The sequence below is a fragment of the Capricornis sumatraensis genome, chromosome 16, assembly GCF_032405125.1.
Source record: "Capricornis sumatraensis isolate serow.1 chromosome 16, serow.2, whole genome shotgun sequence".
NCBI classification, from domain to species: Eukaryota; Metazoa; Chordata; class Mammalia; order Artiodactyla; family Bovidae; genus Capricornis; species Capricornis sumatraensis.
Genome location: NC_091084.1, coordinates 55,307,752 through 55,319,907, shown reverse-complemented (window position 1 = coordinate 55,319,907; position 12,156 = coordinate 55,307,752). Strand labels below are relative to the sequence as shown.

General features: G+C 52.2%; 1 protein-coding gene across 2 annotated transcripts in view; it reads left to right on the top strand.

The window, feature by feature from the left end:
- GDPD5 (glycerophosphodiester phosphodiesterase domain containing 5) overlaps positions 1-12,156 on the top strand; it is an 87,950-nt gene that overhangs the window by 16,743 nt on the left and 59,051 nt on the right. For both annotated transcript variants that reach the window (XM_068988368.1, XM_068988367.1), the window contains exon 2: positions 5,588-5,669. The gene's annotated coding sequence lies outside the window, so the exon portion shown is untranslated. The remainder of the gene's footprint in view (positions 1-5,587; positions 5,670-12,156) is intronic.

Here is a 12,156-nt window from a genome sequence, read left to right as displayed (position 1 = left end):
TGTCCCTTCCAGCTCTGAAGGGCTCTTGGGAATTCTTGGCATGTGTGCATGGGAGGACCAGACTGTTTCTCTCCCAGCTTTGAGGTCTCCTGGGAAGCCCTAGCAGGGCATGGGCCAGACATTTGCCAGGGCAGAGGTCAGGCTGACTCGGCTGGAGGAATTCAGTCCTCATTCTCTCTTCCTTTCAGCATCCAGTCTGCTGAGCTCAGGATGAAGTGCCATGGTGTCCTCACTGATGGCTTTTCTAAGGACCCAAACTGGGTGGCAGAGGGGAGTTGAGCTAGACAGGGGTTGTGGGTTGCCTGCATGAAGCAGCTTGGTGCAGGATAGGGAGCTCTGCTTCTTCCTTCTGTGTGAAAATGGGTAAGCTACTTGACTTCTGAGCCTCAGTTTCCTCATCTGTAAAATGGGAGCAATAGTAACTCCCACACTGGGCTTCTATGAAGATTCAATGAGATAAAACTTGTGAAAGCATATAGTAAACTGACCCTCACTGCCCGCAATCCCCCAGCCCTCTGGGGACTCACCCCTTTCCCAGAAGTGCTCCCGGGTGGCCACTCGCTAATCTCCGTGCAGGCTTCTGTAGGGTATACTTTATCCAGGCCAAAGCAACCGGAGCCCATGAATTATGTACATGTTGCACAGGCAGGCCAGGCCTGCATGTTTGCACTCCTGTGTATGTGTGCCTTCTGACAGGAGGAAAAGCAGTGCTAGGTCCTGGGACCAGACACCACCCCTCCCAGCTGCACCCCAGAGGCCTGCAGAGTGTTGAGTCTGGCCCCTGGGAAAGGGTGGGGCATGTGTCAGGAACGCTCCCTCCTCAACTTTTCTGTTCTGCTCACAGACTGGATCCAACAGGCTTGTCTTATCTGGGGGACTCTGGCCTGTGTCCCTGAGGGCAGAACAAGACTGTCACCCTCCCTCCCCTCTGCTTCCCAGGAGGTGTCAGTGGGAGCAACTCAGGTCTCTGGTGTGGCTGCTGCTTTATTTCCAATCTGGGGGCCCTGCAGCCTGTCACACAGAGTGCTTGGTCAAAGCCACCTGTCCAGGGTGGGGGTGCAGAAGTGTAGGGCTGGGCTGCACCCAGCCTCCATTCCCCAAGAGCTCTGAGGGTCCCTCTCAGTGCCCTTGTTCCTGAGTGGCTCCCAGAGGGTATTCCGGCCCCACCAGGGCTGGGGGTTGGAGTTAGACAACTGGCATCACAGATGTTCCCTCCACTTCCATTGGCACAGGGTTGGGGGCAGGGGAGGGGGCGGGCAGGAAGAAGGATATAGCGAGGGGGCAGCATAGACTTAAGGAGTTTATTGAAAAGAGAGCCCAGTGGACATAAAATATCTATTCTCTCCCACCCCTCTGGCTTAAAAAGCCCTGACACACCTGGATTCTTGTCCCAGCTCCACCCCTTATGTGTGCAACCTTGAGTCTGTGACATGGCCAGTCTGAGGCTCGGCCTAGGCTATAAAGCTTTTGAGATTGGTGTGAGGTCATATCAAACTACCCAGCAGGAGGGACACCTTCTGGTGCCAGGTACTTAGTAGACCACTGATTTGCAGAAAGATTTAGTTCTAGCCCGGAACAAAGCAATTGGTTTTTTAGATACTTGGTCTGTGATCTCTCTCTAAGCAGGAAAGAGGAAATTTCTCTGAAGCTCCATAAAATGATCAGTGCAGCTTAGATACATTCTCCACTCATGAGCTCAGCAGGGGAGGCTCTGAGTCACCTGGGCATTCTCTCTGGGATGGGGCAGCCCTGACTCTGCGTTCTTGCCAGTGGTCTAGGGCGAGTCCCTGACCTCCTTGCTCTTGTAGAAGGAAGGTAAAGGACGCCTAACTCTCAGCATTGTGGAATTACCTATACAACTCTATTGAAGGACTTCCCTGGTGGTCGAGTGGCAAAGCCTGTGCTCCCAATGCAGGGAACCTGAGTTCAAGCGCTGGTCAGGGAACTAGATCCTGCATGCCTCAACTAAGAGTTTCCATGCCACAGCTAAAGATCCCTCATGTTGCAACAAAGACCTGGAACAGTGAAAAAAAAACAAAAACAAAAACACACACACTCTATTGGAAAGCAAAAAGCACCACTGATACATAGTGGGTGCAGGCCAGTGGCTCAGAAAGCCAAGGCTGTGTTTGTTCCCTGTTCTGGTGACCAGCAGGCTCTGTGACGCCAGCTCAGTGAAGCTTCGTTTGCTTTCCTTAATGGGACAGCTGGTTAATTAGCCTCTGAGTATTTCTGACAAATGCCCCTGTGAACTGACCAACACTGGGTCAGCACTCGCCAGACCTTGTCACTCCTTGTGCTTAGCTGGCCAGCTTTGGGCATGAGGTCATGACCCACCATCCCATCTCCTGGTTCTCAGCTCGTCCCTTAGATGACCTGATGGAGCAGTTGCTGTGCTGGCGACGGAGAGCAGGACACAGCTCTGCGCCTGAAGCCTGGTTCCGGGTGGGCAGAAAGAGAGGATTTAGAGAAGGATCAGTGGCAGGGACCCGGTCAGGGCATGGGGGACAGTCAGTGGGAACAGTCCGGCTTGGCTCTGTTACCAATTCCCTGTGCCTTTGAGCACTTGACCTTTCTCTCTCTGGGCCTCAGTTTTGCATCTGAAAGAGCATGTTGGGGAAGGTGGACCCAGGAAGCTGTGAGCTAACATGAAGCAGTGTGAGTTGAGGAATGATCTCTGAAGCCAGCCAGGCCTGGAGTTCTCACCCTGGCTCCTCCATGTCCCAGCTTTGACCTTGGACAGGTCACCTAGCCTTTCCAGACCTGTCTGACAGGTGTACGCTGGTCCTGCTGGCCCAGGGCAGACACTGATAGTGGACGCCCTGCCCAGCAGTGTCTGGTGATGCTGGGCCTCAGGGCAGCTCCGGCCCGTCCCCACCTCCTTTCCCTAGGAGGAAGTTCCCTAGGAACTCTTGTGCCCAGCAGATCTGGGGGGGCTGGGGAGTATTGCAGATCCCAGCGCTGAGTCCAGTAGGCTGTATGTGATGCTCTTGCCGGGGACTCCAGGATCAGGATGGAGCCAGCCATCCTCTGCCTCTTAAAGGGAAGGGTGGGGAGTGTGTACTCTAAGCCCAGCCTCGGATCTTCAACAGCACCTTGGAAACTTGGTCATTTAGAACCACGGAATCTTTCTGTCCCCAACTCTTGGAAGCACTGAATCATGGAACCCTAGAATCTTGGCTCTTTGAAATCAAGACTTTAAGAAGCAGACTAGACTCAGAAGTAACCTCATGGATCCTCTGATTCACATCTCCCTCTAGCCCAGGCAACCCCTCTGTGGACCCCTGGTCATCCAGGGTCAGGGCGCCCTCATGCAGGCCTCAGGCTTGAGTCAGGTCACCAGGCTGCCTGCCACCTCCTTGTGGTCATGACTGACCCCAGGCCCATACACCAGGGGCTGGTAGCACTGACAGGCAACTGGGAGGGAGCTCGGCGCTGCTCAGCTAAGAATAGAAGGCTTTGTGCGATTTAAGTAGCAGCCTGATCATATCAGGCCGCTCAGCCAGGCCTCAGAGAGCTTAGGAAGCAGGATCTGAGGCTACCGTGAGTCGCCTCTGGGTGAGAGAGGGAGAGGGTGAGTTAAAGGTGCTGGGGCAGCCACTGGGCTTCCCTGGGAGTTCTCTTCCGTTTCCACGTGGTGATGATTTGACTTTCCATCAGGCGAAGCTCTTTGCTCCTCCCTTCTCCTCCCTGCAGTTGGCTGGGGAGCATCACTCAGCGTTCCCCTAGGAACGCTCAGGAACATCTCTTCTGGGAAGAATTCAGACAAACAAACCCGCCTCTGAGAGGAACAAACAAACAGATCGATGAAAATGGCATCGTCTGCAAAGAGAGCTGGTGATGGCGGCCGTTTATTAAGCACCTACTGTATGCCAGACCTTGGACACAGCGTTTTGTGTCCTTGCCCTCTCTGACCCTCACAGAGGAGGTATCTGTGTCTCCGAAATCAGACGAGGACACTGAGGCCCAGGTAGTACTTGGCAGAGCTGGGATTGGGACCAGGGACCGTCCCACCTTGTCTGTTCTGGGGACAAAGGATTCCTGAGTTAGGGGAGAGGTGAGAGTCGGGGTTCTTGGAGAGAGCCCTGGGCATGGAGGGGCTCTATCCCTCAGCACAGTTGTGTCACTCCAGTACTGGATTGAGAGGTGGGATTGTGATCCTATCACAACATAGCAGGCACTGGCCCCTGTGTGTAGAGTTGGGATGAAACCAAACCCCTTCCTCTTTGAAGTGGGTAAAGGCTGCCTAGGGCGGGATCGTGAGGCTGCCGCTTCTTTTTAAAATTTTAATATATTTGTGTATTTGACTATACCAAATTGTGGCATGTGGGATCTAGTTCCCTGAACAGGAATTGAACCCGGGCCCCCTGCATTGGGAGCTTGCAGTCTTAGCCACTGGACCACCAGGGAAGTTCCAAGACTGCAGCTTCTGATTCTTGCTCTTTTGACCAGTAGTGTCCTGGTGCCCTTCTTGGCAGGTCACTGGTACCTCCCACCTCCCCTCCCTCTCACAGATTATTCCCAGTGAGAACTGGAAGGAATTCTGGGTAACCTTCTGATTGTACAGATGGGAGAACTGAGGCCCCTGAAGAACAGGGATGGCCTGAGGTCATGAAATAAGTGGGCCTGGGAACATATAGTAGGTGTTTCTTCAGGCCAGGCCAGTGTTTGTTCCCCTGTGGGGTGCTACATCTGTGTGGAGATCATGGGGGCCTGGAGTGGGCTGGGGATCTCAGCTGGATCTCAGCTGGATGCTGAGAGTCAGGAAGGCAAGGGCCAAAGGCCCCGAGCCTTTGCTATATGCCCCAGACTCATCTATGCTTGCCCCAACCCTGCCCAACTCAAAAGTCCCCTCTTCCATGAAGCCTGCCTGGACTCTCCCCTCAAACCTCTCCTAATCTCCCTATCTAACCCAAGAGTGGGATTGTGGTTCAAAAAAACACATAACTTAAAATATACTATCTTAATCATTTTTAAGAATACTGTTGATAGTCTTAACTGTATTCACATGTTGCACAGCAGGTCTCTAGAATGTTTTCATCTCAAACACCTGAAACTCTATACCCACTAAATAATAACTCCTCATCCTCCCACCAGCCCTTGGCAACCACCATTCTCCTTTCTGTTTCTATGAATTTGATTCCTGTAAATACCTCATATAAGTGGAATCATGCAGTGTTTGTCTTGTTGTGATTGGCTTATTTCACTTGGCATAATGTCCTCATGGTTCATTCACGTTGTAGCATGTGATAAGGTTTTCTTCCTTTTTAAAGCCAAATAACAGTCCATAGCATATATATACCACATTTCGTTTATCAATTTGTTTGTCAATAGATCCTTAGGTTGCTCCTATCTCTTGCTGCTGTGGAAAGAGCAGGAGTTTTGAGGTTGAATGAGCCTGGGTTGGATTCCTGGTTTCCAGTACCAGTTGAGCGGTAAGTCTGCTATTGCTATTGGTCATTTGATATTGTACCAGATTTAAATTGCTGCAAGGACTAGAAATGGTGCACAAGAAAATGCCCCAGCATGTGGAGAGCCACCAGTGAGTGGTAGGGGGATTCATTCTTGTTATCTGCTTTCCTCCTAGGCACAGATCCCTTTGGGGGTTTGTAGGACCCACATACTGAAGTTCACCTCAACTTCCATCCACCAGACCAACTCAGCATCTGGTGAGTCTTAGAACAATGTCACTGGAGGTGGCCTGGATGGGAGGGGAATTTGGGGGAGAATGGATCCATGTATACGTATGGCTGAGTCCCTTTGCTGTTCACCTGAAACTATCATAACATTATTAATTGGCTATACCCCAATACAAAATAACCAGTTAGAAAAAAACAACAACAACAGTGTCATTGGAGAGCACCTGGGACCAGAGAAGGTCAGGGATTTGTCCAAGTTCACACAGCTAGGCCTTGGCCATGCCAGGGTAAAAATAAGCTCTCCCGCCTTCCAGCCTGGCACCTTCCCATTGCAGACTCCAGGATCCACAGCTCTTGTTCTTAGGAGGCACTGACTCTCCAGGATTGATCCTGTAGCGTGCAGGGCTGAGGGAGGTGGGGAGCAGGGAGGCAGGCATCTCAGGCTCATCCATGAAGGGCAGAGGTGGGTGGCATCTGCCAGGCTTCCCTCATCACCGCCTTCTCCAGGTGACAAGGGGGTCATGTCCAACTCATTTGCACGGCTTGGGCTCATCTAAGGCCCTTGCCTTGCACCTGGGAGCTTGCTCTGCTTTCATTCACATTCACTCGGCTATTCATTGCTCATCCCTTCTCTCGGTCGTTTATTCCGCAACCACAACCTGAGGCCTGCTGTGAGCCTGGAGACCAGTCAGACCTTGCAGGCCCTTGGTATGGCATGGCAGTGAATAGTGTGGACTCAGGCTAAACTCCCTGGGTTCAAATCCTGGTCTGCTGGTTGCTAGCTCTGTGACCTTGGGCAAGTTGCTTAACCTCTCGGTGCCTCAGATTTTTCTGCTTTAAAGAGGAGATAATGACGTTCAGGTTACTACTGTCATATAAGAAATCACTCCCAAACATAGTGACTTTATGTAAGAACAGTCACTTGATTACTGCACAGTTTCTATAGCTCAGGATTTAAGATGGGCTCCGCTGAGCAGTTCTGGCTCAAGGCTCCCCATGTGGTCTCTGGCCTTTGTTGCTCTCTGAGCTCATCTGTGCTTCCCCACAGTATGCATCCCATTTGATGACCTGCCCTTGGAAATCTTGTAGTGTTACTTTAGCCATCAGTGCTAGCCCTCCCAGATTCAAGTCGGGGGTAATAACGTAGACCCCACCTCTCCATGGCAAGAGTGGCAGAGTTCTAAGGAGAGTGTGGGGGCTGGGAGTTATTAGTGCCAATGTCTTTGGAAATACAGTCTGCCAGAAGTGTAAGAGTAAGATGAATCAAAACACAGGAAATATCTAGAACAAAGCCTAGGCATTGTAAACAAATGGTAGCTATACATAGTCAAGGGTGATTTTGACCAGATGCAATTACTCGTGATATGCTGACTTTAGGACCTGACTCCTGCTAACTGGCAGTATTTCCCATTTAGGTACTGAGGGATCTATAGGAGTTCAACAAGCCGAGGCTAGTGGGAAGGCATTCCATGCAGAGGGAACTGGCTGTGTAAAGGTGCGGAGCTGGAGAGTGGAGTCCCTGGGGCAGGGACTTAGCCCCACTTGGCTGGGGCTCCCGTGTGTGGGAGGCCAGGATGGTGAATTGAGGCCGAGTTGAGAAGAGTTCACTATTGGGTTGGCCAAAAAGTTTGTTTGGGTTTTGCCATTTGGCCAATCCAACATAAAGGGTTTGTTTGATGCTATGGGTCCCAGGGAGCACTTGGGTGAAGTATGAGGGGCTGGAGTGCCCCCTTGCAGGAGCTGCTTCTGAGCTGGCATCAGCAGGACTGGGGTGGGGCTGTAGGGAGAGAGGACAGGAATGAGGGGACTCATACCCAGGTGTTTGCCTGGGGTGTTTGCATCAGCTTTGCATGTGCTGTGCACACCCACCCGGCTTGCTTTCCCACCCCTTCCAGTATACTGGATGCGTGTGTGCATACGTGCTCAGTCGCTCAGTCGTGTCCGACTCGGCATCCCCATGGACTGTAGCCCACCAGGCTCCTCTGTCCATGGGATTCTCTAGGCAAGAATACTGGAGTGGGTTGCCATTTTCTTCTCCAGGAGATCTTTCCAACCCAGGGATTGAACCCGTGTTTCCTGCGTCTGTTGCATTGAGAGGTGGATTTTTACCCCTGAGCCACCTGGGAAGCCCAGTATATTGGATACTTGGCCGTTTAGTCTCTGCTTAGATTGGCTCTCCTGCAGAGGAAGGTAGAAGGTTGCCACCCTCTGGGAAGATGATTACTTTGGAGGAGGGTTCTGAAGGATCCTGGCAGCTGGCAGGGCCAGAGAATATCCAGTGGCCACCTCCTCTGTCCCCACGCCCTCATGGAGAACAGCCCCTGCACCCTGCATTGTCTCCCCTTCCTCCTCTGCCACATTGCCGGGTCCAAATGGAACTGACCCTGAGGGTCGTGGTCCCCAGCCCTGCTTACATCACAGATGGGGAAGCTGAGCCCTGCTGGTTTGCTCCACATCCCATAGCAAGTGAATGGAGGAACCCATTCACTTGCCCTCCAAGTGGCTGTGGCCACGTTCGGTGGTCCTGGGGGCTCCTCCCTGCCAGGCTCTCCACTTGCCACTCCCCATCTGCCTCTGAGGCCAGTGCATCCCTCCTGAGGGCAGTCATGGCTGAGAATATGATTTCAAGGAAAAAAAAGAAAGTCTTAGCAGCCGTATGGCCCTGCGTCACCTCGTCTCTCTAAGCTGTGGTTTTCTCATCTGTAAAAAAAAAAAAAAGCGTGAGAACACTGGCCCCAGCTGGGTTGTCTTAAGGATTAGATGAGCCCCACATGCTGACCTCTTATCTTTCTGATGCTGGGGCTGCACCTGGAAGGGAAGCTGCCAGGGGTTACTCAGATGGGACGCTTGAGCTAAGATTTGGAGGCATGGCAGGGCTAAGGCTGAAAAAGGAGGGGACCTTGATCCTGAGAGCTCTGAGCTGTGATTGAGCTGTGCAGCCCTCCCCTGTATATGAGAAAGTGTCCAAGGGGAAGATTGGGGTGCTGTCCCCTCTGGGGGGCAGCCTCCTCCCCCTAGCACTGAGAGGAAGGATGTGATGAGGGAGGGCTTCCTGGAGGAAGAGTTTGTGGAAACTAAGAGGGAAGGAAGAACTGAGGCAGATAGTGGTTCTCTGGGGTCTGGCCTTCCCCAAGTCCCTGCGCTGCAGCTGTTAGATCCAGCCCTGAGCCCTTGCCGAGCCAACCTTGACTCCTGGAGCCCATGATGCCCAGCGAGGCTGGTACTCCAAAGGAGATAGCGGTCCTAGTCCATGCTGCTTCCAGGAAGCTGTGTCTATAGGGCCTGTCTGTGCATCTGCACATACTTCTGCAAGCCCGTGTGCTGGTGCTAAGTACTGATAAGTATTTGCCTAGGAATGCACTCTTGGTGTATTTTTGTATGTCTACGTGTATGCATTTGCAGGGCCCATGTGACACCTCCTTGTAAAAGCAGACAGGTTAGAATGCGTCTAAAAGGGGACAAGGAGATCAAACCAGTCAATCCTAAAGGAAATGAACCCTGAATATTCATTGGAAGAACGGATGCTGAAGCTCTAATACTTTGGCCATCTGATGTGAAGAACTGACTCATTGGAAAAGACTCTAATCCTGGGAAAGATTGAGGGCAGTACTGGGAGGCTCCCGGAGGAGGTGTCTCTACCCAGAGGGCTGGCTGCAGACAGCAGGGGCAGAGGAGGTGGCCAGGTGGCAGCCTGGTGCCATCCTGGGTTCTGCCAGCCCCAGGGCCTCCATCCACACTGGGTGTGGGGAGGATTGGGGGTCCTTACCTGCAGATACTTTTTTTTTTTTTTTGCCTCATTTTGCAGCTCATGGAATCTAAGCTCCCCAACTAGGGGTCGAAGCCGGGCCCCCCAGCAGCACAGTCCTAACCACTGGACCACCAGGGAAGTCCCCTGTGAGTACTTTTGACCTCCTAGGAGGCAGAAACCCTACAAACTCAGAACATCCTGGTAAACCAGGTCCCAGGTTAATGGTTGAAGCTTAGGACTGTGCGGGGTTGGCCTCACATTGTTTCGTCTCCATTGCTCACCAAAGTGACTTCATAGATGCTTTAAACCAGCAAGGCCTGGGAAGATCAGGACATTGATTCGCTTGCTTCCAAGGGTCCATGACCAACCCCATCCCTGGAAGTCCTTCCTCTGGATCTAACCTAAGTCTTTCCTGCTGTGTGCTCCCTTCTCGTGAACTTGTTCAACCCTGCTCTGTGGAGCCAAGCTCATCAGCAGGCCGCTTTGAGTGCCGGCCAGTATTTTTACAACTTGTTTTCATGAAGTTGGTTTGAAGTCTTCCTGCATTCCCAGAATGTCAGACCCACCCTGATTCACAAGGATTGACCAAAACAGGATCTGTGCCAACGACAAGAATCTAAGGACTTAGTCATCCCCCTTGGATCATCTTCATATTCTCCTGCTTTTCTTCCAGTAAAAAAATAAAAAGAAAGATTAGCTCAGATGGCCAGGAGGGATGTAAATAGACTCAGATGATACTGATGGTGGACAGGAGAGGTCAGTGTTCAGGCTTTGCAGGGGCCTGTAACCTCAGATATGTAGATGACACCACCCTTACGGCAGAAAGTGAAGAGGAACTAAAAAGCCTCTTGATGAAAGTGAAAGAGGAGAGTGAAAAAGTTGGCTTAAAGCTCAACATTCAGAAAACGAAGATCATGGCATCTGGTCCCATCACTTCATGGGAAATAGATGGGGAAACAGTGGAAACAGTGTCAGACTTTATTTTTGGGGGCTCCAAAATCACTGCAGATGGTGATTGCAGCCATGAAATTAAAAGACGCTTACTCCTTGGAAGGAAAGTTATGACCAACCCAGATAGCATATTCAAAAGCAGAGACATTACTTTGCCAACAAAGGTCCATCTAGTCAAGGCTATGGTTTTTCCAGTAGTCGTGTATGGACGTGAGGGTTGGACTGTGATGAAAGTTGAGCGCCAAAGAATTGATGCTTTTGAACTGCGGTGTTGGAGAAGACTCTTCAGAGTCCCTTGGACTGCAAGGAGATCCAACCAGTCCATTCTAAAGGAGATCAGCCCTGGGGTTTCTTTGGAAGGAGTGATGCTAAAGCTGAAACTCCAGTACTTTGGCCACCTCATGCGAAGAATTAACTCATTGGAAAAGACTTTGATGCTGGGAGGGATTGGGGGCAGGAGGAGAAGGGGACGACCGAGGATGAGATGGCTGGATGACATCACGGATTCGATGGACGTGAGTCTGAGTGAACTCTGGGAGTTGGTGATGGACAGGGAGGCCTGGCATGCTGTGATTCATGGGGTCACAAAGAGTCAGACATGACTGAGCGACTGAACTGACTGAACTGACTGAGCTCACTTCAAGCCTGTGTTCTGCTGCCTGCCACCTGGACGTCTTTGACAGTCTCTGAGCTACATAGCCTCATCTCTGAAATGGGAAAATGAATGGCACCTACCTCATAACTGTCTGGGGTTGGGGAATCCAGAAGCAAACTGTGAGACACAAATTCATGTGAAACTGAGTTATTAGGAAGTTTTCTGGGGGAAGAGGAAAGGGTTGGGAATTACTAAGAGAACAAGAAAAGTGGAAGCAGAAACAGAAGGAGCAGCAAGAGCGTGACTTCAGGCCAAGCCCCTGGGAGGGGAACTTGGCTGAGCCCCCAGAGCTGGCTGCCAGGGGTGAGGTCGCTGTAAAGCTTAGACCTCGCCCGGGGGGCTCCCTGGTAAAGGACCCCTGAGGGGTGGCTCTGCCCACAGGAGAGGGGATTTCGGCAGTTCTGATGGCAGTTCACCCACACGTCTCCCCAGGTGCTGGCTCTCAGGAGGAACAGAGACCCAGGATGGTGAAGGGGTCTCAGGGATGTGCGTGGGGACAAGAGAGGCAGAGTTCTCCAGGCACAGCCTGGCTCTGAGGAAGCACTGTTAAGTGTCAGCTCTTCCCGCCTGTTAGAAAGGGGTGCAGAGTGGGTGCTCCGGGATCATGTGGTCAGCAGGATCTTCTGAGAGCTGCCCTGTGCCTCTCTTCTGCCCCCAGCCCCAGGCACAGTCCCTGTCCCTCAGCACCCAGAGGTAGATCCCTCAGAGTGCCCCAGGGCTCTCCCTAACTGCTTGACTTCAGGAAGTGGCTCCAGCCCTGCCAGGGCTGGTCTGATGCCCTGATGTCGCCCCTTCTAGAAAAGTCTGCCTCTGTGCCACCCCCACCTCCAGCCCCAGCTGCACTGCAGCGGGGGCTGGGGATGACCAGGAGGTTGCACAGAGCCCTGGAGCCCTGAGCACCAGGGAGGAAGATGAGGCCCAGGGGCCCATCCCCCACCTGAATTGAAGTTGGCTTTTCTTCCCAGCCCAGCCCACCCACTCGGCTGTGTCTACTGGACTTTTTCCATAGAAAGTACTCAGGGATGGCTCGTGGAACTCGTGTGGGTCAGCGTATCCCAGGAACAAATAAACAGAAGTGGTGCGTCCAGGCCTCTGACTTTGATGGCTTTAACTGGTGATGTCAGCCTGGGTCGGCCCTGATGGAACTTGTCCCAGTCGTTCTC